General features: G+C 38.6%; 1 long non-coding RNA gene across 1 annotated transcript in view; it reads left to right on the top strand.

Annotated features, from left to right (window-relative positions):
• Positions 1–21,714, top strand: part of LOC122549825 — a 71,875-nt gene extending 50,161 nt beyond the window's left edge. Inside the window, exon 2 of the long non-coding RNA XR_006311673.1 lies at positions 18,740–21,714. This is a non-coding gene — a long non-coding RNA (uncharacterized LOC122549825). The remainder of the gene's footprint in view (positions 1–18,739) is intronic.
• Positions 21,715–23,616: the final 1,902 nt, after the last annotated feature.

Raw genomic sequence — 23,616 nt, 5'->3', positions numbered from 1 at the left:
GCGACTCGCATAAGGAAAAACTTTTCAATATTCTTACATTCTGTGCAAGGAAGAATATCTTGCTAGGTTGGATATCAGAAAACTGCTCAGGCCTGTCGGGTTGGCAGAAGATTGTTATGAAGCATATTCCCCTGGGTTTTCTCACAAATATGGTACACCACAAAACTGAGAATTTTTATAAGACATGGCAACCCTTTTTGAAATACCTGGACACAGATTTATCTGCCACACTAACAAGGGCTTTTATATAGCCGTAACGATTGTGTTTCATGAGTCCAATATCCAGGGAGGAGGAACTGTGAATGTATGAGTGTTTTGTTTGGCTGGGCTGAGTCATTACTATTTACTTGTTTGTTGTTAGGTATTTATTTAGTTATTTAAATAACTAGTTTAGTTTTTTTTTAATTTTATATTTCTCCATATATGTTTATACATTCGTATAGGAGGGTTGGTTGGGGAATTTTTTTTATTATTTGGGTTTAGTTTTGTACTATTTTTGTACTGTTTTGAATTTGCATTGTTTTGTATTTGTTGTAATATTTAAAAATCTATTTTTTCTTAATAAAAATATATTATAAAAAAAATGCTGCTGCAGTAGTCATAGATACTGGTGTCAATTTTGCAAAATTTCCTAGATTCATAGTTACATAGGAATGGAAAGTAACAAATATAATCCCCTGTTCAAGAGGACAAGAAGGCAGAAAAGAGGAAACTCTCACTGACTAGCTTGGCATCTGTTTGAGGAAGGTGTAGAATTAATCATAAAAAGATTATAGCTCCCACTTAGAATACCTCAAGATAATCAGAAAGAGTCACCATGATATTATCACAGGAAAATCATGTTCCACCAATTTATTGGAGCTATTTGGAGCAGTAACATGCATTGTGTATAATGGGGAGCATGCTGATGTACTGTACATGGATTTCAAGAAGGTATTTGATAAGGTGCTAGATCAAAGGCAATTGTGGAAGATAAAAGCCCATGATGGGTGGAGGATGGGGTGGGGTGGGGAGGGGGTTAGCTTATCAACTTGGACAGATGATTGGTTGCCTGGCAGAAAACAGAAAGCATGCATAAAAAGAGTCTTTGGCTGATTGGTCGGAGTTGTGGAATCCTGTAGGTGTCTGTGCTAGGGTCTCAGCTTTGTACAATTTTTGTCAGTTGAACGCATGGTAGCTAAATTCACAGATGATGCCAAGATGGGTAGGCAAACGTGTTGTCAAAAAAGCAGAAGGAGCTTGTAAAGGGATGTCAGAAGTGTGAGAGAGTAGGCAATTATTAGGCAGATTGAGTACAATGTGGAAAAATGTGAAGTTTTTCACTTTGGCAAGAATAATAAAAAATGGAGAAGGACTGAATAATCCTGAAGTCCAAACGAATTTAGTTATTCTGGTGAATGATTGACAAAAAGTTGGTATGTAGGTACAGCACGTAATCAAGAAGGCTAATGGAATGCCATTTTTTGTTATGGGAGGAATTGATCATAAATATCTCCACCCCCGAGGCTCCCAGCCTCATTCCTGATGAACAGCTTTTGCCCGAAACATTGATTTTCCTGCTCCTCGGATGCTGCCTGACCTGCTGTGCTTTCCCAGCACCATTCTAATCTTGACATAAAACTAGGGATGTTTTGTTTCAGTTGTGGCATTGGTGAGGCTGTATTTTATACTGTACGCAGTTTTGATCTCCTTATTTAAGGTGGGATTGAAATGCCTTGAAAGCAGTTTAAAGGAGGTTTCCTAGATTTATACCAGCAATGAGTAGATTGTCTTATGATGTGAAGTTGGGTAAGTTGGGCTTGTTTAAGCTGAAATCTGGAAGGAGGGTGACGACTGAAGTATATAACTTCCTAAATGGTCTCGACAAAATGGCTTTAAAAAGGATGTTTCTTTTTGACGATTATTGCAGAACTGGGGGCTACTGTTTTAAACTTAGATATTGCCTTTTCAAGACAGAGATGAAGTTAATTCTTTTCTTTCTGCGACTTTGGAACTCTTGGCATCAGAAGATAATAGAGGTATACCGAGGCTAGGTCATTAACTATGTTCAAGGCTGAAATAGTCAGATTTGTAACCAGTAAGGGAATCAAGGGCAATGGAGAAAAGGCAGGAAAGTGAGGTGGAAGATTATCAGATCAGTCATGATATCATTGCCAGGCAGAACAGACTCGGTGGACCGAATAGCCTACTCTGCTCCTGTATCTATTGATCATATGTTTGTTTGTAAAATGTGCAGAAACCCATTGGGATTGTCAATGTTGTGAAAGATCTGTCAAAAAAAATTGGACTTAAAAATAAGTGCTAGATATTGCTAGGATATTGCCCACTCATGTAAAACTGCCATAGGATCTGTGCTACATTACTGATTTTCAAAACAATTATTTTTATTATAGACTGCCAGTCAATGAGTATTTTGATAGACAGCCCCAATTCCTTATTGAATGGAAATGTTTGCTGACTTAAGGGTAAAGCACTTAAGTGACATGCTTACTTTCGTAAGGGATTTGTTGAAGCAATTTCAATGTATTGACCCTTTTGTTCTAATCTCATCATTAATAGATGCTGACACATGTTTCCTGAGGTTTACCCATGGTGAGTTGATAAAGAGAGGAAAGCATTGTGAGTAAGAGACTATCAGTTGATATGAATGGGCATAGAAGCTATAATGATTCACGTGTAGGATAAATAGACATATCCTGACGCATGGGCTATGAGAGACAATGGAGACTGGGTTAAGGGGCAAAGGGTGACATAGGAGCTAGAAAGGGCTATGAGGAATGGGTAAAAGGATATAGGGTGACACAGAGCCAGAAAGGGTTATGACGAATGGATAAATGGGCATATCAAGGATAGTAGAGATGGATGGAGGAGCACAAGATTGTACAAAGTACATGAGGGACCACAGAATATGTAAGGTGATATAGAGTGGTACAGAGTATAAGAAACTGTGAGAATGACTAGAGGAGCCTAGGGCTGCATGGATGGAGCATCGAGTGTATGTGGCAATGCCAGGACATGAGCAAGAGGGAAGATTTATATTTTAATTTTATTTTAAACTTTGACTACAAGTTGGTTCTGGGGACCAGGATTTCTCCTGCTTCTGTGCCTGATGATCCCAGAATGAAACTGGGGCAAAAGCATGTTTTAATGGTTTGTTTCCATACGTGTAAACAATAAACGTAAGCATAATGTGAACATTCAACTTCACCACTAAGATTGTAGGATATTCTAATGTTTCTTTGCATTCAATTAATTGAGATGAAAGATGCGTTTTCATCAACTGAAAATAGTTCACTTTATGAAATAATTACTTAAATATGGTGGCATTTTCTCTTATGGATAAGACATTGACTAACCACAGATTTGATTTCACTTATAGCTAGAGTTGTAATTATCATATTTTTCAAGATAGATATAAATCTCTTAATATCCCCCGAGTTCCCGGCCAATGAAATGTGATTATTCAATGAATAAAGCCCAAGTAGTTCACACATTTACATGACTCAATTGTTGTCGAATGGAAAATTGTCATTTCTCACCATTTGAAAATTCCAAACAAAACTGAAATCAGATCAAGCTTTCTGATAGCCACTTTTGTTGAAGTAGTCATAGTTACTTTCACAATAGGGAATCTCTGTGCTCGCAGCAACAGCAAGGCAATACTCACCTGTGGCAAGTCTGCATTGTTATGGTTCTGGAGGTAATTAAAACATTTGGCAGATCACAAAGGTTTGGGATTGTTGTCTTTGACTTGGCAAAAAGCTGATTAGTTAGTGCCTTACCAGGTTGTCAATGCTTGGGCAATACTTTTTCCCCACAGAGTTGTTCAGTTTTGACAATTCCCTTGCTACCTTCATCTATATTCAATTACACAGAGCTTTGATTTAATCACTATCTAACCCTGTTCTATGTGAAATGGATGTATATGTAGTCCACCTTGGCCTGGATTGTGATTTTTAGGCTCTTGGTCTTTTGTGGTGTGGTTTTATGCTCATATCCATGAGTTTGGGTTCAAGACAGATTGGTTGAAGAGAAAACAAGGCCAAGAATTGTTTTCAGACTTAAATTTCTTTACAATTCTGTTAATTGCTTATCAATATAAAATATGCTTATACATAATAATCTGAGATATTGTAGTTCCTAAACTTTACACTATTAAGAATTTCCGAACTCTATCTTCCATTTCCTATCTATCTAACTGAGTCTACTCACCTTGTCATAATTTGGAGATGCCGGTGTTGGACTAGGGTATACAAAGTTAAAAATCGCACAACACCAGGTTATAGCTCAATATGTTTAATTGGAAGCACTAGCTTTCGGAACACTGCTCCTTCATCAGTTGGTGAAGGAGCAGCACTCCGAAAGCTAGTGCTTCCAATTAAACCTGGTGGACTATAACTTGGTGTTGTGTGATTTTTAACTACTCACACTGTGCTATTTATGGCCAGTGGGGAGTTGCTCCGTACATTGTTGCATTGTTGCTCCAGTGTCCTAGAAGCCTTTACCCAAGACTTGGCAATGGGGTAAAATTGTGTTATTTTTGATTTGTTACACATGGTTCATATTGATTGGTGAATGGTATCAGTTCACATCTCCCCTATAATTATATAGAAGAAAATAGAGTCTTCATCAGGATGTTGCAATTTCCTTCCCTGGTGAAGTCATTTGTGGAACGTTTATATATTTCACAAATGTTCTGTTGGAATAAACGTAAAAGAAACTTTTGATGTCCAGGATGGGCCTACATCAATCTGAATTTGCATTCTTGCTGGCTCTCAGTGTATCTTCTTGTATAGTTAGACATCAAATCATGTTTAGTTTAATATCACTTAATAAGGCAGAAGTCCCTTAAGGTGTGTGATTGTGTTAAATGTCCTATAAAAATCAAAGTTGCTGTTTATTACACCAGTAGAGACCACTACAACAATTCATTTTGCTTTAAAATCTAAAAACTCAAACAATTGATACAACAGCCCTAAAATTCATGACTGCAGATAAAATAATTTTACCACATAAAAATCAAAAAGATGGGCTATCAAGTGTTCAGCCCTATAAATCTCTGAGATGTCTGTGCTCCTCTTGCAATTGTTCAATTTTCACCTCAATGCTAGTGGCTATGCTTTCAGTTACCTGTGCCCTAAGCTATTGAATTTCGACCCTAACATTTTCCACCTCTCTAACTTGTTCATGCATCATTCCTACACCAGTAAACAATCGTTGGTTTCAATATGGAGGAGTCTAATGAGTCAGATTTGTTAAGCGATCTGATCAAACCCGATAAAGTAAACAGCTTGCAAAGCCTTGAGGCTTTTTCTAAGTTGGAACAATTGAAGCAGCCTGAATGGATGGTGTGAAGCTCCCACAGAACCAAGATTTTCAGTTTTAGCCTTTTGGAGTTGCTGGGGTCATGAAGCTGGATGTGGAAACTCTTATTCTGTCTATGGTACAGCTAAAAGCTGGGGTTCTGTTCCTGCTGCTATAATTACATGTAAGACAATCTATTTTGTTGAATTTGGCTTCGCCAAGCATTTGTTTGTGGGATGTTATTATAATGCAACAGCTAATTGATAGTAGTTAGTATGCATATTATTTTGTTGAGCATTTCGCTAGAGTTACAGTTAAGCCAATTCTTTTTATTTTCTGTCTGTGTGGAATTTGCACATTCTCCCCATATCTGCGTGGGTTTCTTCCAGGTGCTTCAGTTTCCTTCCACAGTCAAAAGCTGTGCAGCTTAGGTAGGTTGGTCATGCTATGTTGCCTTTTCAGTGCAGGGATATGCAGACTAGGTGGTTTAGCCATGAGAAATGCAGGGTTACCGAGATGGAGTAGAGGGGGTTGGGTCTGGTTGGGATGCTGTTCAGTGTGGATTCAATAGGTCAAATGGTCTGTTTCCACACTGTAGGGATTCTATGATTCTTCTAAGTTGTTTGGTGATCCACAGACTAATGAGCTACTTCATTAGCCCTTACATAATTTCTTGGGGCTATGATTTTCCAAGCTAAGGAAATCTAGTTTTTACAAGCATCTATATATGGAAGTAATAGAATCATTAGATTAACTGAGGAAGACTTCCAAAAAGTCTTTGTGCCCTTACCAACTAAGGAACTCCAAACTAAAATGTATGAATTTTAATGTGCTGTGTATATGAAATGGGAAAGAAAGGGCAATTGATTAAAATAAAAGATCATTACCTAACAGCATATCTGAGAAACAGATGCAGCTGTGTGACAATTAACAATGAAATATATCTTGGCATTTAATTTCGGAATAAATACAGAAGTAAGAAAAAGGGGAGAGGCAGTAGAATTAATTGGAAGCAGTTTTATTACACTACAATTTAAACATTTGGATGGATAAGTAGTCCAAGTTGAGCTGAGGAGTGGTATGGAATTGTTTCAGCTTCTATATCAATATGTAATACATCTATATTATCCCGTTCCCTTTTTGGACCAGCCATAACCCCTCCAGCTATCTTTTTTTTTAGTATCGTTTTCTGTAAACATCAGTTAAGTCATATTCATCTCTTCTCCTGTGGCATATTCATCATTCGATTATAGCAGCCTGCAATGCCATTTCCAAAATATTATGCTCCAGGTGCAATCTCTGGGGCTTTAAATCTGAATGAGTACAATATGTTTGGAGGCTTTCTTTCCTCAGAGTCTATTGTAGCCTGTCATTCCATTGCAGACGAATACCTGCAAAATATGATGCACAGTCAACAAATTCAAGCTGCACTGCAGGCTGCACCTTGCTTGAGCTCACACTGACCTCAGCACTGAGAGGCCTCTACATAGCCTTGTTCATGATTTCAGACCCAAGCCTTTTAATCTTTAATGTTAGAAGAGCATAGATGGTACAACTGTTTTTTTCCAATACAAAAATATTTAACCTGGGATGAAAAATACGATTGAAGCTATCACACACACTTTGCAAAACCTAATTGGTATCAAATCATCTGCCTGGGGTAACCTCACAGCTTTTGGCATCAGTGTGTTTAAGAGTCAAACCTAACTCCCAAGCTATACTTTAGCCTTGTCTTACGTAGAAATTTTATGTGGAAGTGTAGAAATGATGGCAAACTTTGTTAGTTCTTAGGTTATGATTATTAACACAAGTTTAATTAATTTTAGTTTGCAAGTTATTTCCGTTTGGTGACATTGTTGCATATGATTAACTGACACATTATCTACTTTAATCAGTTATTCATCTCAGTCATATAGGAGCCTGCACATCCAGCAGAAGCAAGGTTTGCTCACAGTTCAAATTTAAACAGTGATACAGTGTGTCATACAGTACGACCTATTGATTTAATCCAAACCAGGTGCTTAACTGTGATCAGACTCTGACTGGAACTGCTACACAGTTCTTTGCATTGGGAAATCACATATGTTAGTTATCTGACCTCATCACCTGTCTATGTCCAGGCAAGTTTGGATAGGTAATGTTCTTCTGTGTTGGCATATTGGCCAGCTGCCAACACAATGTCAACTAGTGATCTAAAGCCTTTACTTAATCCCCTTACTTATTATGAAAAATGAGGCAATACATTTTAAAAATTCATTCAGTTTATTTTTAGCACCATATATTGCAAAAGGTATTATCTTTGTTGGATGAATTAGTCAAATTTCTAACATGGTTTTCTTTAACTTTGTCTTGTGGGCTTTTTTTGTAATATGCATTGGGTCTGAATTTGCTGATAATTTGACCCACAATAATGAGACATTAAGGATATGCCTCATTGAAAATAATCAAAGTGAGTTATGTATTAGGTCAGAATGTCCCATAGATTGCTGGAATATTTGCATTGCTTTTCTGATATTCCTGTCAAAACTGTGTTCTCACTGCTCCGTCCTTCATTGTAGACAAATGCAATTTCCAGTTTGCCGGATTGATGCCATTATTTGTGCTACGGTTACTCAGACTGGGAAATATTGGCACCGTCTTGATATAAGTGAGGTATTGGCATGAGTCTCGGCCCAGTAGACCACTGAGATCACAGATTACCAGCCTGGAAACCTTCATCTATGATGAACATTCTTTCCCTGCATTTCTTATATTTGGTAGTTTATTCTTATCAGCTTTGTCATTCAGTCCTGAAAATATCACAGTCTTATACTTGCAGCATTGCTATCTGATTTTACATAAATGGAAGGTGAAGGCATTATAATGACCCATTCTCAGGGTTTCTCTTGCCCTTAATCATCATGAACAACCTAGAGAAGGAGCAAGCACATCTCTCGAGGCTCCATGATTTGACACTGAAGAAGCTTCACTCCAAGCCCCAACTCCTACAACAAGAGTACAAGGAAAATGTTTTCTGATGCACTTCAGAGGAGCTTTGCATGTCCAGACTATACTTAAGCACGGATACAGTCAGTCAGTGCTGTGACTTTCTCTATGTAGATTGAAAGCAGAGGTTCACTTCCTCTAAGGCTTTGTCAGTGCACTGTAATGTGAGAAACAAAACAGCTATTCTTTTTATTCATTCATAGGATGTGAGTATTGCTGACTAAGGCAACATGTATGGCTCATCCCTAATTCCTAAACTGAATGAATTGTTGGGCCATTTCCACGGGCAGTTAAGAACGTTGCTGTGGATCTGGAGTCACATGTAGGACAGACCAAGAAAGGACAGATTCCCTTCTGTAAAGGACATTGACCGTGGCTAATGGTTACCATTATGTCAGCTTCTTATTCCAGGTTTTATTCAATTAATTCACCATATGTCATGATGGAATAGGAATCTATGTCCCAAAATATCACAAAAATAGGAATTGCTTGAGAAACTCAGCAGGTCAGCAATCATCCATAAAGAGAAAAATAGGGTTAAAATTTTGAGTTCAGTGACACTTCATCAGATTTCTTTTTTTTAACTTCAAATCACCAGCATCTGAAGTTCTTTGTTTTCCTCCCTCAAATGGTATCTTGGGATTCTGGATTATTAATCTATTGACATTGGCACCATGGCACAACCTCCCCTCCTTTTGCAAGTTACTTGAGGAATAGATATTGATATTGTCCAGGACCCCAGTGGAACTTAGCCTTTTAAAATGGTATCATGTATCTGGTACATCTACCTTAGGTGACAGATGAAGTTTCAGTTTAGCATCATGTCAGAAAAATCAATACCAGGACCTCTCTGCAGGAATTCCTCAGGGTAGTGTTGTAGGTCCAACCATCTTCAGCTACTTCATTAAGACCTTCCCTCCAAAATTAGGTCAGAAGTGGAGATGTTTGCTGATGATTACATGTGTTCAGCACCATTCGTGACTCCTCAGATATTGAAGCTGTCCATGTCAAAATGCAGCAAAACCTAGACACTATCCAGGCTTGGGTAAGCAATTGACAAATGACATTCACACCACACAAGCATCAGGCAAGGACCATCTAGAGAGAATCTAATCATTGTCCCATGATACTCAACAGCATTACCATTGCTGATGCCCAACTATCAACATCCTAGGAGTTGCCATTTACCAGGAACTGAATTGGATGAACCACATAAATACAATGGAAGAAATGTAATATGGTTTACCTAGATACTGTCAAATAGGAAAGATATAGTGATGGAGAGGGACTTGAAAATTTGAAGCACTGTATTTGCCAGAGAAGAGCAAGAGGTTATCATGTTGAAATATCTGTAATTCTGAAAATGTTTAAGACGGTTAACAGATGATTCCATTAGTTGTTAAACTGGTAATAAGATGGGCTGTATCCAGAATAAGAATTAACGTTTAAAATATTTTTTCAGGTGATGAATTAGTGTACAGCATAGAACATCACAAGTAACTAGTGCAGCCAAATAAGTCATGACATTTCAGATGAAGTTGGACATGTACTTGAAGAAGAACCGTATTAATATTTTAGGAAAAGAGAAAGGCTTGGTATTACAGTAATTAGCTCCATTGTGGAGGTAGAACAAACAAAGATTTGACAGATCAACAAGTTTCATTTAATGCTGTGATTAGATAATTACAAGAAAACCACAGGGAAATCAAGACAGAAAAGAACCGAGCAAAATTTGTAAAACTTACTCACATATGTAAAAAACTTCTACTTAGTCAGAGAAGTTAGGATTTAAGACTTCTTCTTGAAGCTGTTAAGCATTTTTAATGTTAAATGCATGACACAGCTGAAGCCCAGATAATAAGAGGCACAGATGAGTGACCTGGTTGTTTCTGGAAGCCATTTGGGTCAGTAGGGGGGAATGTGGGAAGTGTCGGCAAAGAAATCTGAGATTGAAAAGTCCAGGACAAACTGAAGATTCCTATGCATTGACTCAATGGTGAATTTTCTGCTCCTGCATGTCATAATGGAGGTTCAGGGCAATATACATAGCCACTCTATTGAAGCTATATTGATGGCTTTTCTCTGAAGTTAAGAAAATAATGCTGAAAAACATTTTGTTTTTCAACAAAACAGGAGAATTTAAATAAAGTGTGTGCATAACTAGGCCAGGGTTGTACTTTCTAGTTTTTGGCAGAAAATGTCTACCTCCTCTAGAGTTTTCCTCCCAAGAGTTGGCAGGAATAGCTTTACCCTCTGGGTTTCCTTATTTCATGCACATTGCTTCCCCGATGCCAAAAATAGCCGGATGGAGAATTAATCCCATTTGTGTCATTTTTCATGCTATCCCTTCAACCTGCCTTAAAATATAATAAAATCATTGTGAGCAATTCTTAAAAGTCTTGCACTGTTTTTGAATCTGAATATGCTCTGTATTAAAATTTTCAAACTCACAATGATCTAATAAGCATGAAATATGTATTTCAAAACATACATAAACACTCTACATGTATTTATAAAATAGGGACCATAGGCAAACATTTGTATTTGGAAGTAGGAACCATTAAACCATATCACTTATTTAAATGTGGAAAGTGAGTACAAACTACAAGATTCCTATGTATTAACCCAATAATGAGTTAATTTGCCTTAGCTTAAACAGCATTGCTCCCAATTTTGCGGCTTCATTGCCAGTTTACTTGTTTTGAGGTGAATTTACAGCAAAACACAAAAGATAGGAGTCTGTGTAGAATCTTATGTGCAGCTGAATGATGGAGCCCATGGTAAGATTTCTGACAGAATCGCGAGAAGTCTAGAAGCATTGCACTGCAAATTTTATATAGATGCCAACAGTTTCTCTAGGTGGTTGTCAACTAAGGGGACTTATTACTTGTCAAATGCTTAATTAATGTCCCACTTGCCTCATTAAATTCAGCTTTGTATTTTGCTCAATGGGCCAAGCCACTGAGATGTTGAGAATTCTTAACTTGGAAGTCAGAAGTGGTACGTGCAGACTTCAGTTTGTCAGTTGTTCTGAAGGACCTCCATACTAGACACTGGCGAAGAACTTCTCAGGCATGCTTCATGGACACAGCAACATGCACCTCATTTCCATGCACATTGGCATCTGACATGTGCCAACCTCTAAGAATATTCATGGCACATCTCTGATCCATTTAGAGAACGCTTCTGCTCTTCAATGCTGGTCCTCGGAAAAGGCAGCATCCAGGGAACAGGAGATTCGACGTTTCGGGCACAGGCCCTTCTTCAGGAATGAAGAAGGGCCTGTGCCCGAAACGTCGAATCTCCTGTTCCCTGGATGCTGCCTGACCTGCTGTGCTGTTCCAGCAATAAAGTTTCAACTTTGATCTCCAGCATCTGCAGACCTCACTTTCTCCTGGTCCTCGGAAAACACTAACACTGTGTGCTCCGGGACACATACCCGGATCATGGAGTGAACCAGGATGCATCTCCATGCTATTCACTTGTTGTCATAGTGATGATTCACTCTGAGCCTACCTGGATGCTCACGACATCCCTACCTTGCAATGCTTTGTCTGCTGCTTTGCACTTTGCATCCCCTCAGTCAGAGATACCAAGTTCATATTACTTCTGTCTTGTTTTGACTTTTAGAGCCAACACAAAGGCTGGTCATAGTTGTTAGCAGATCTCAGTCATGCGAGATAATCTTCATTCAGGGATTTTGGCACAAGAAGTCAAGAGCAGCCTCAAATACCAGTCCAAGGGCTTGGGCCTAGCCAGTCAACCGTTCAGGACTGTCAGAGTCAGGATGGTCTCCACATAGGTGTGAGGAACAGAATGTCGGGTAGCCTCATATCTGTTTTGACTCTTTCTATTTCCCACTTGAAGTGCAAGAAAGGCAGGAAATAGAGATGAAAGTGAAAGGCACAGATGTTACTGTTGGGGGGAGGGCAGGAGGTGTGATGAGTAAATGAGAAGGCAGTGCAGTGATTAACATAGAACATATAACAGTACACACAGGAACAGTCCTTTTGGCCCATTGTGTCTGTGCTGGCCATCTCATCTGCCTGCATGTGTCTATCTAAATGCCTCTTAAACATTGCTTTCATAACTGCCTCTATCACCTCCCCATCAGCACAGTCCAGACACCTACGATCCTCTACGTAAAAAAAGTTGCCTTGCACATCTCCTGTAAACTTTCCCCTCCTTACCCTAAACCTATGCCCATGGTATTTGGCATTTCCACTCTTGGGAAAAAGCTTTCAACTATCCAGCCTATCCATGCCTGTCATAATTGTTTACACTATTCAGCATGGCTTTGGAGGTCTTACCTTACAAATTTGATTGATTTTTTTGAGGAAGTGACAAAGATGATTGAGGAGGATAGGGCAGTGAATGTTGCTTATATGGTCTTTTCTAAACCATCTGACATGTTAGGCTGGACCAGAAGATTAAGATACATGATTCACAGTGAGTTAGATAGAAAATTGGCTTGGCTACAGAAGACAGAGGGCAGTTGTAGAGGGGTGTTTTTCTGACTCAGATCTGTGACCAGCAGTTTTTCACAAGGATCAGCTCTGGGACTTCTGTTATTTGTAATTTATATAAATGATTTGACCTTAAGACCATATGATATAGGCCATTTGGCCCATTGAATCTGTTCCACCATTTGATTATGGCTGATATGTTTGTCAACTCCTTCTCCTGCCTCCTCCCTGCAATCCTTGATCCATTTACTAATCAAGAACTAATCTCTCTGTTTTGAAAAAAGTCAATGACTTGGCCTCCACAGCCTTCTGTGGCAATGAGTTCTACAGATTCACCACCCTCTGACTGAAGAAATTCCTCCTTATCTCAATTCTAAAGGGTAACCCCTTCACTCTGAAACTGTGCTCTCTGGTCCTAATGTCTTCTACTAGTGGAAACATCTTCTCCATGTCCATTCTATCTAGGCTTCTCAGTATTCACAGTATTTGGATGAAAATGTAGGTGGTTTGATTATACACCACAAATTGGTGGAGTTGCAGATAGTGAGGAAAGTTGTCAAAGGATACAGTGTCAATATAGATCAGTTAGAAAGCTAGGGTGGAGAAATGGCAAATGGAGTTTAATCAGAACAAGCATGAGGTGATGTCTCTTGGGAGATCAAACACAAGAGGAAAGTATACAGTAAATAGCAGGACCCTCAGGAGCAAGATATACAGAGGGATCTTGACTTCTAAGTCCATAGCACCTTGAAAGCAGCAACACAAGTGGAGAAGGTGGTAAAGAAGGTGTATGCTTGCCTTCATAGGTCCAGGCAATAGTATAAATGTTGGCAAGTCTTGTTGCAGTTGTATAAAACTTAAATTAAGCCACATTTGGATTATAGTGTGCAGTTCCATTCACCACACTACAGGAAGGATTTGGAGGGTTTGGAGAGAATACAAAGGAGATTTACAGGGATGTTGCCTGCATTGGAATATTTTAGCCATAAAGAGAGGGTGGAGAAACTTGGATTATTTTCACTAGAACATTGGAGGCTGAGGTTGGTAGTGTTGGGGATTAAAATTACAAGAGGAGGAAGGTGAAGACCACCCTGCATCTTTGCAAGAGATAGGGGAACAGAAAGAGGAGTGTGATCAGGCTAACCATAGCCATTAATTTATTTGTTGGGTATGTCCACCATGGACCTCTTCTTCTCCCTTTTAAAAGTACTGTTGTTTTGACTTTTTTTCTCGCCAAAGTTCCAAAACAATGCAACAGCATATATAACAGTAATTGTTGCTCCTGGAATTTGAGGAAATCACCTCCAACACCTAAAATATCTAAAAAAAGAAGCAGCTGTTACAGCCAGAAATTTTTCCCATCCTCCATCTTGGATTACCTAATTACCTAATCAGGACCTGATCAGGTGTCCCCTAAAACTCTGTGGGAAGCTAGGGAAGTGATTGCTGTGTCTCTTCCTGAAATATTTGCACTATTGATAGTCACAGGTGAGGTGCTAGAAGACTGGAGGTTGGCAAACTTGGTGCCTCTGCTTAATAAAGTTGGTAAGGACATGCCAGGGAACTATAGACCAGTGACCCTGACGTCGGTGGTGGGCAAGTTTTTAGAGGGAATCCTGAGGGACAGGATGTACATGTATTTGGAAAGGCAAGGACAGGTAAGAGATAGTAAACATAGCTTTATGTGTGGGAAATCATGTCTCACAAACTTGAATGAGTTTTTTGAAGAAGTAACAAAGAGGATTGATGAGGGCAGAGAGGTAGATGTGATCTATATAGACTTCAGTAAGGTGTTAGATAAGGTTTCCGATGGGAGACTGGTGAGCAAGGTTAGATCTCATGGAATACAGGGAGAACTTGCCCTTTGGATACAGAACTGGCTCAAAGGTAGAAGACAGAGGGTGGTGGTGGAGAGTTGTTTTTCAGACTGGAGGCTTGTGACCAGTGGAGTGCCACAAGGATCGGTGCTGGGTCCACTGCTTTTGATCATTTATATAAATGATTTGGATGTGAGCATAAGAGGTATAGTTAGTAAGTTTGCTGATGACACCAAAATTAGAGGTGTAGTGGACAGTGAAGAAGGGTACCTCAGATTACAACGGGATCTTGATCAGATGGGCCAATGGGCTGAGAAGTGGCAGATGGAGTTTACTTCAGATAAATGTGAGGTACTTCATTTTGGGAAAGCAAATCTTAGCAGGACTTATACACTTAATGATAAGGTCCTAGGGAGTGTTGCTGAACAAAGAGACCTTGGATTTCATAGCAGATTCATAGCTCCTTGAAAGTGGAGTCGCAGGTAGATAGGATAGTGAAGAAGGAATTTGGTATGCTTTCCTTTATTGGTCAGAGTATCGAGTACAAGAGTTGGGAGGTCATGTTGCATCTGTACAGGACATTGATTAGGCCACTGTTAGAATATTGCGTGCAATTCTGTTCTTCTTCCTATCGGAAAGATGTTGTGAAACTTGAAAGGGTTCAGAAAAGATTTACAAGGATGTTGCCAGGGTTGGAGGATTTGATCTATAGCGAGAGGTTGAATAGGCTGGGGCTGTTTTCCCTGGAGTGTCGGAGGCTGAGAGATGACCTTGTAGAGGTTTATAAATCATGAGGGGCATGGATAGGATAAATAGACAAGGTCTTTTCCCTGGGATGGGAGAGTCCAGAACTAGAGGACATAGGTTAAGGGTGAGAGGGGCAAGATATAAAAGAGACCTAAGGGGCAACGTTTTCACATAGAGGGTGGTACGTGTATGGAATGAACTGCCAGAGGAAGTGGTGGAGGCTGGTACAATTGCAACATTTAAAATGCATTTGGATGGGTATATGAATAGGAAGGGTTTGGAGGGATATGAGCCGGATATTGGCAGGTGGGACTAGATTGGGTTGGGATTTCTGGCCGGCATGGATGGGTTGGACCAAAGGGCCTGTTTCTGTGCTGTACATCTCTATGATGCTATGATTTTATGACTTAGTCAGACACACTTCAGCTGATCTGAGGCTATCAGGAACGCCAATGCAGAATTTGCAGTACCCCATCCCCAGTCCAAAAAATACCCATAAACAACAATCCATCCTTCTCACTGACACGGACATTTGTCATATTGTCACCAGCATATAATACTCTTCAAATCTGAAAATCATATGGCAGACATTAGGCAGTGAAAGAGATAATTGGACATTGGAAATTTGAAATAAATTTTATCGTGCTTCATAATAAATGTGACAATTTAACTAGTTTCAAATAATAGTGATCTCATTTCTCTTCCTTTTCCTATTAGTACGACATGCTCCTACACCTATGGCTTCAGTAGAACTAAAGACATGCTGCTTGTTCCCCTGCTAAATGTTTGCATGGTCTTGGCCAATATCCTCTGGGTTTTGGTGCCTGTGAGTATCATAGAGTCACAGAGATGTACATCAAGGAAACAGACCCTTTGGTCCAACTCATCCATGCCGACCAGATATCCTAAATTAATCCAGTCCCATTTGCCAACATGTGGCCCATATCCCTCTGAACCCTTGCTATTCATATACCCATCCAAATGCCTTTTAAATGTTGCCATTGTACCAGCCTCCATCCACTACTACCTCTGGCAGTTAATTCCATAGACGCACCTCTGCATGAAAAAACTGCAGTGTACCTGAACCCTTGCAGGTCAGAGGTTATGACTGAGCAAAAACCAATATGTCTGGCTCTGTCTAAGGTGAGGAATAGTAAGGGGAATTGATGTGGGAATACTTTCAGCAAAAACCCAATGTTTTAAGACTCCGTTCTCTATATTCCTTCTCACGGTTTATATTTCTCTGCCGACGCAGAGCTGGAGAGCATTTTTCTGCATTTCATTAAGGTGTTGAATGACCAATGTGAGGTATTCCCCCATCCTATTTAAAGTGAAACACTGGGTAGCCAGGCCATTGTTCGAGCATGCACTTGGTTTCCCATTGCTTCTGATACCCTGTGCAGGCAACTAGCTTCTTCATTCAAATGAATGTTATGGCACTCATGGGAGAGATGAACTCATCGAATTTCCCTCCAAGGGTGTGCTGTTGCAATACTGACAGAACCTCGCACATTTACTGCTGCTATACCAGAATAGTCCTCCTCATCAATCGTAACCAAAACACAGCATTTACGGCAAGGGAGCAGAGCTAAGTGGTTCATAAACTCCGACAGAGACTCTCCCTGTCCCCACTGCCTGCTGTTTCCTAAGTGATGTGTGGCCTTCTATGTGACACCTCAGTTCCTTATCTTGGAGGATTTCTGAGTTGTGTACATCTGAACTGGTAAAGGAAAAATGCAGATCCTGTGTGGTGCTTTTTCAGAGATAGAGAGACCTCCAATGATTTATCTTCATCATCCTGCTGAGTCATATGCTCAGTCAGGTTTGAAAACTCTGTGAGATGAAAGAAGAATACAAATTGGAGCCACTGTGCTAAAATGTTCAAAGTCAGCTTTGGTCCAATCATCATCACATTTCAGTAGCTGCTGACACCAAGTCAACATGGGTGAGTACTGTATGTCATGTGACAGAGAGTGATTTAACTTATTTTCAGATTAACTAGGAAGTCCCCGTCTCTCTATCACCAACATCGCGTATTGTGGGGATCTGCAGATTTTCATACCTCCCTCTCCACATTGATTGTTGGTTACAATTGACAAACTGTGACATCCTCTATCTTCTGTATCTCTCTGATATTCTTCTCCTGCTAGGACAGAAAGAAGAAAACTATGAAGCAGTGATTTAGTGTAATGTTATTAGTACTCCAGAACCCAAATTTAATCCTCTAGAGACCTGGGTTTGAATCCCACTGCTGCAGATCATGAGATTTGAATCATATGGTGACCATGTTACCACTGTTAGATTAGATTAGATTACTCCTGCTTCACTAATGTCCTTTAGGGAAGGAAAGCTGCAGATCATGAGATTTGAATCATATGGTGACCATGTTACCACTGTTGATTGCCATAAAAACCCACCTGCTTCACTAATGTCCTTTAGGGAAGGAAATCTCCTGCTTTTACCTGGTCTGGCCTACATGTGACTTCTGCACCACAGCAATGTGGTTGACTCTTAATTGCCCTCTGGGTAATTAGGGATGGGCAATAAATGCTGGCCTAGACAGCGATGCATGAACAAATATAAAAAATGAGAAATGGAATGTGTTGAGAGAATGGAATGACAACACTTGTGGAGTGTGGCTATGGGATGGGAGTGAAATGTCAATAACTTGAAATTGAATTGAAGTGTCTAGATGGGCATGTGGGAAGGCAACTAGACAAAGAGAAATGGTTGGAGTTACAAGATAGGTTGTTCTGAGAAATGCCAAACAAGGGAATGCTGGGAAGTCAGACCAAGGGTATACAACTTGAATGGCTGATGCCAGTCGCTTTTCCTATCCTGATGAGGTCATTGAACCTCGTGTGCACTGTATACACGAGTGAGGGTCTTCAATTCATGCCGATCACCCCCTCTGTCACTTCCAGATGGGCTTGCTCAGTTTTTGAAACAGCCACATCCTCTTGACTGTGAGGAACAAAATGTCTTAGGGGTCTGCCGTCCCTCATTCAAATTCCATCACTTGAATTATTGTATCTCAATGTCATTTGTGAGGTTTTCCATTCTGTCCCTCACTGAGGTTCCTTTAAAAATGGAAGCTGCAACAGTCAGCTGTGTGTGATCATTATGCCCGCTCACTCCAACTGGTGGGAGCACCTTGAAGCTGGGTGATAATACCATGATTCAGTTAAAAAGTAATTGAAGATCTTGTCCTCAGACTTGTGGGCTCCTGATTCATGACGGGCCTCCTCCAATATGAGTGGCTCTGAAGAATAAAATTCACCCTGCTGTTTGGCACTGTATTAGCATACTTTGGATTTTCAGCTAAATTTTAATCGATCTTTCAGTTCATGTTTCCAGTGTTATTTCTGCTTTTAAAATTGCATTCTTCTGTTGTATGTATCTTGTGTTTTTTTGAATCAGATCACAGATGAAAAGATTATGCATTCAGACAAGCAGCAGAATCATTCTTACTGAAAAGGGCTGAAATTGTGACAACTCCCTGCAAGAGTCCAGCTGAACAGAAAATCCTTAAAGAAGGCAAAATCAGCCACATTATCAACACTCATTCCACTATTATACGTCACTTCACTGAACTGGAATCAACGCCAAGTGCACTGTGGTTTGTCTGAAAATGCACTAATCTCACCACACCCACTGTCATCAGACTTCTGCACAGAAATCTGGTCGTTCTATCTGCATATTGTGAAAGCTTTGTCGTCATAATGACCTCAGTAATTTAAATTCATGTTTGGTTTTGGAACCTTCACTGATTTTATGAATTGGCAAAATATTTTTCTTTCTTTGCATTGGAGTATCTACATAAATTAACTTGTGCTACTTTTTAATTCTGTTCCCACAGTAACATATTCACTGACATTTGAAATTTTTGTGCCTGTGTGCAGAATGTAATATTGTTGTCTTAATTGCATAAGTTTCAGCTAATGACTCAGCTTCATGTAGTTTTCCCATCAGTTTCACACATTTTGAGTGGTGCAGTATTTAAACAGGCAAAGGTAAAATCCGTACAATTTTTTTTATCAGTATTTTTAGGCAGATGCATGCAAATGAAGCGCTATTGTTTTGAAAGCGTCCTGGTTAGTGAGCTGAGAAAGGAAACTGAAATGTAAGTTCAACTGTAGATTTAATGAAGAATTTATTTAGAATATTCTGAGAATGTGGATCTTACCACTATGTAGAGTAGTTGAAGCAGAAAGCATTGTCATGACAATTGCAAAGTTGGTACAATCACTCTGACTTCACCACTTCAACAACCCACAATGATCTCCCTCTCCATGATCTTTACGTTTCTTCCTCGTATAAGGGATGAGAGATGTAATTTGTTTTTGTCTGTTCATCATCTGCCATTGATCTCACCTAGCTGTTAAGGTTACTCCACTATTTGCTGAATGTTGATGGTAAACAGTACTTTCACTCAGTGAGGGGGAAATCATTGCAATGGAAAACATGCTTAGTACAATGCACTCTTAGGAAATGTAACTCTTCCTCTTACCTGATAACATCATTGCAGCATTGTGTAGCCAACGAGGGGTAGACAACAGATACAGCTTTTTCAATGTACTCCACATTCCAAAAACAATTTGAAAGAAATAATATACACCAGTAGTGTATACAGCAGGAACTGAGATCAATCTACTTGCATTCTGCTTCCCAAACTACTAAAATAGATGAATGTAGAGTCATAGAGTGTGACTCTATGACTCTATGACTTTATTTTGATCTATTTTAATATAGTAAAATAGATGAAAATCTTTCCTAATTGAATTATGCTGCTGTAATCAATATATTAAAAATTTAAAATGACTCAAAAAATTATGATTTTATAAATCATATTTGTCAAACAAATTATTTGCAGCATAAGTCAGATATGTATCAAAACATTAATAAAAACATAGTGTAATACATACTTTTAACCACCATATTAAAATTATGCAGGTTTATATGTTGTAACAGATTTTAAACATTTTCAGCCAGTTATTTGTTGGGTCTGATGCATCACTGCAACATGTTATCCAATCCTCTGTTACAGTTCTTGTCAGCTTTGCAGATATTTACATGTCTTCCCAGATGAAAGAAAAGTAATGTTATACACTGGAGGCTGCTTGCTACTGTTGTAGGCTGAGTCAGTTTGCTCAGTTCTCTGTAGCACAATCACAATAAAATGAGGTCCATGTACCATTAACAGCTCATTCCCATTAACTTACTTAAGGATTTGCATATGTGTTTCAACTAGTTTATGCAACATACCAACAGAGCTATTAACTCTCAATTGTATGGCAAGATGCGGAAGGAGAGAGTGGAACAGAAATGCTGCTGATTTTCTGATGTATTTAATATGTTCACAGGGAAAACGGTGCAGCAAGCTTGGAACTGAATCAACAAATTGTTGTTTGATAAATAATGCTTAGTTAATTTTTTTAATCCAAATAGTAAAATAGAAATATTTCACTGATATTAAATTTGTAACATGTTAATTATGATTGATAATGATATAAAAGCTCTCTGCATTTTTTAGAATTGTGCCAATATTTAGAGCTTTCAATTATGAGGACTGGTTACACAAACGTGGCTTGTATTCTCTTGAGTCTGATCTGATCAATGAGCTTGAAGTGTTAAAAGCAAATACAGTATGGTCTACAGGTAGATAAATTGTGTCCTGTGATGGTTGAACCAAGAAGAAGGGAACATAAACTTAAATTTAGTACTAAGCCATTTGAGAACAAAATCAGGAAAGGCTATTTATGAGACAATGATAGAGTATATAACATGGCATGTTAGAATTTTGGAATTCTCTGCTCTGTGAATACTGGGATATTTGGAGTTTTCAATTGACCTTGGTTAAGAAAGGCTATGGAACAATATGGATTTAAGGCAGGTAAATGCATTTGAATAGAAGATCAGCCAAGTCCTAATAGCAATTGGGGCCGGAATGGTCTACTCTTTTACCTATGATCCAAAAACACATCAATATTTCATATATGTATAGTTTAGGGTTTTCCAGTACAGAGGTACAAATTAGAATGCACCATTCTGGATATCTGATAACTGGAAAGATAAAACTCTTGAGTTTGAATGGGATCAAAATAGGACAAGGGACCGAGAAAAATACAAGCCATTGACAAAGATCATTGAGGTATTGAAGCCATGTTACACACTCTATCATTGTCTCAACTAAATTAATTTATTAACATAACGAAAGTATTCCTTTTCATTACATTCATGACCTCTTCAATTGAGATTGCTACTTTTCATCATTGAATTTTTTAACCTATGACTACTAAACTTGCATTGTAACTAGTTAGTTGGCTTATCTTCTTCATGTTAGGTGACTCAGAGAATTTGTTTGAACTAATAAAGCCATGTAACAATTAAATTAATATTTCTAAATTTCACTCATTTTTGCTGTAATGTTTCAGACTGTATGCACACTGTAAATTGATTATTTTTGTGAGCTCTTTATGTTGTTTGTTCTCTCTGGCATTGTTTAATTATAGCCACTGGAAAGGAAATGAAAGTAAATAGCACACATCATGTAAAACCCATTTTCTTATAGAATTCAGGAGACATAACAGTCTTGTAATGGGAACTGCTTGCAGCCGAAGGAACTAAAATTGCTTTGCTTAACATAAGGTCGTGGAAATTAATGCCACAGCTGTATTCCAAAACTTGAACAGGGTAAACTAAGTCTGAAAGTCTGTGAATAAATAATGGAAATGTGCCAGCATAAATAAAATGTGGCTTATGGGTTGTGGTCAACGATATTTCTGGCTTCATATGCAGCATGAATTTTACTTGCACATGGTACCAAAAGAGGCTGTAACCAATTGATCACTTTCATTAGCCACATTGAATAAAATTTTGCACTGCTGAATAGTGTATAGGCTGCACTTCACAACACTTTTAAGGCAAAATAACTTGTTTGTTTTTTAATATTTTTTCTTGAAGTTTTTAATATTTGTTCTGGATGTCTGTGCATTTTGAGTTTTCAGATCAAAATTAAATTCTAGGATATGAAAAGTAACTTTAGTAAACCTCTCCCAAACCTCTTTGTTGGAATCAGCTTTAAATATAGAGGGGAAAATAAAACAGCTCACCAGTAAACAGCAACTTAAATTGAACAAATGCTGGCAAATGCCTATCTTAAATTGCTTTAAGCATTTTCCAAAACTGGTTCTGGCTTTTGGAACTGAAAGCATCTTAAATACTTTCTGTATTTTCCAAAAGATAAGTAATATATTTGACAAACTCTCTAAAAGAAACTAAAAGGAAATAAAATGAAGGCTGTGTTCAATTTTTCCTTCTTTTAAAAGATTGAATTGAATTATTAATCATGCTCACCAGAAGACTGGCGCTCTATAGATTATTGCAAAATTATTACAAATGACTATCTTTTACAGAGGTGCTTGCCATCTGTATCTATTTAAAAAGAAAATATCTGAAAATAGCAAAAGTGCTACACAGGGGTGGTGTGAAACTGATTTATATAACCAGTTAGAGGGCATCTGGACATTGTCAGTCAATTGTACAGCATGTTCAACATGACTGTGATATTTATCGTCACCATGTGTCTTTTAAACAAGAACTAAATTGTCTGGCATAGCCTTCACAACACTTCAATTAACTTACACCTTCAGTAAAATCTAGGGTGCTGTTATGCATTAGCACAATCAAGGCTTCTTAAACAACGAGTGTAGAAAACAAAAACATATTCCTAAATCTTATAATCCCGTTTACACTGTTTCATTTTTCAATGCCACTCCTGTGACAGGCTTGGCAGAGTTTCAGAGTGTGAGAACAGAAAAGCAATTGAGGCAGTGGTCAACAGCTGGAGAGGCAAACCCTTCTCTGCCACTGGCTACAATTGGCAGCTGTTAATGTCTATTGCAAAGTTCCCTAAACATGATCAACAACCTACCTATAGGATAATGTGTTTCACATGTCTTCTGAAAGTTAGCGAAAGCTAAAACACAGATTGGAGATATGTTTTCAATTCCAGTAATCAAGAGATTCAGCCAAAATGTTTGGCAAGTTTGCATTTTACAGCACAGTCACTGGCTGCCACTTCTCTGCAGACTGTGAAGTTTGGACTAAAACATAAATATATATATATGAATATAAATTGTACTTCATCCAGTTCTTTTACTTATGTTCATCAATTTTGATCATGTGTTTATGGATGGTGACTATTCTGTTTGGAGAACTATATTATTTTACTCATTATGCAATCTTGAAATTTAATCCCTACCCTAAACTGAATCACTTTGTGATGTGACTTCTCA

This window comes from Chiloscyllium plagiosum, chromosome 5, assembly GCF_004010195.1.
Source record: "Chiloscyllium plagiosum isolate BGI_BamShark_2017 chromosome 5, ASM401019v2, whole genome shotgun sequence".
NCBI lineage: Eukaryota > Metazoa > Chordata > Chondrichthyes > Orectolobiformes > Hemiscylliidae > Chiloscyllium > Chiloscyllium plagiosum.
This window is presented reverse-complemented; position numbering and strand designations above follow the sequence as displayed.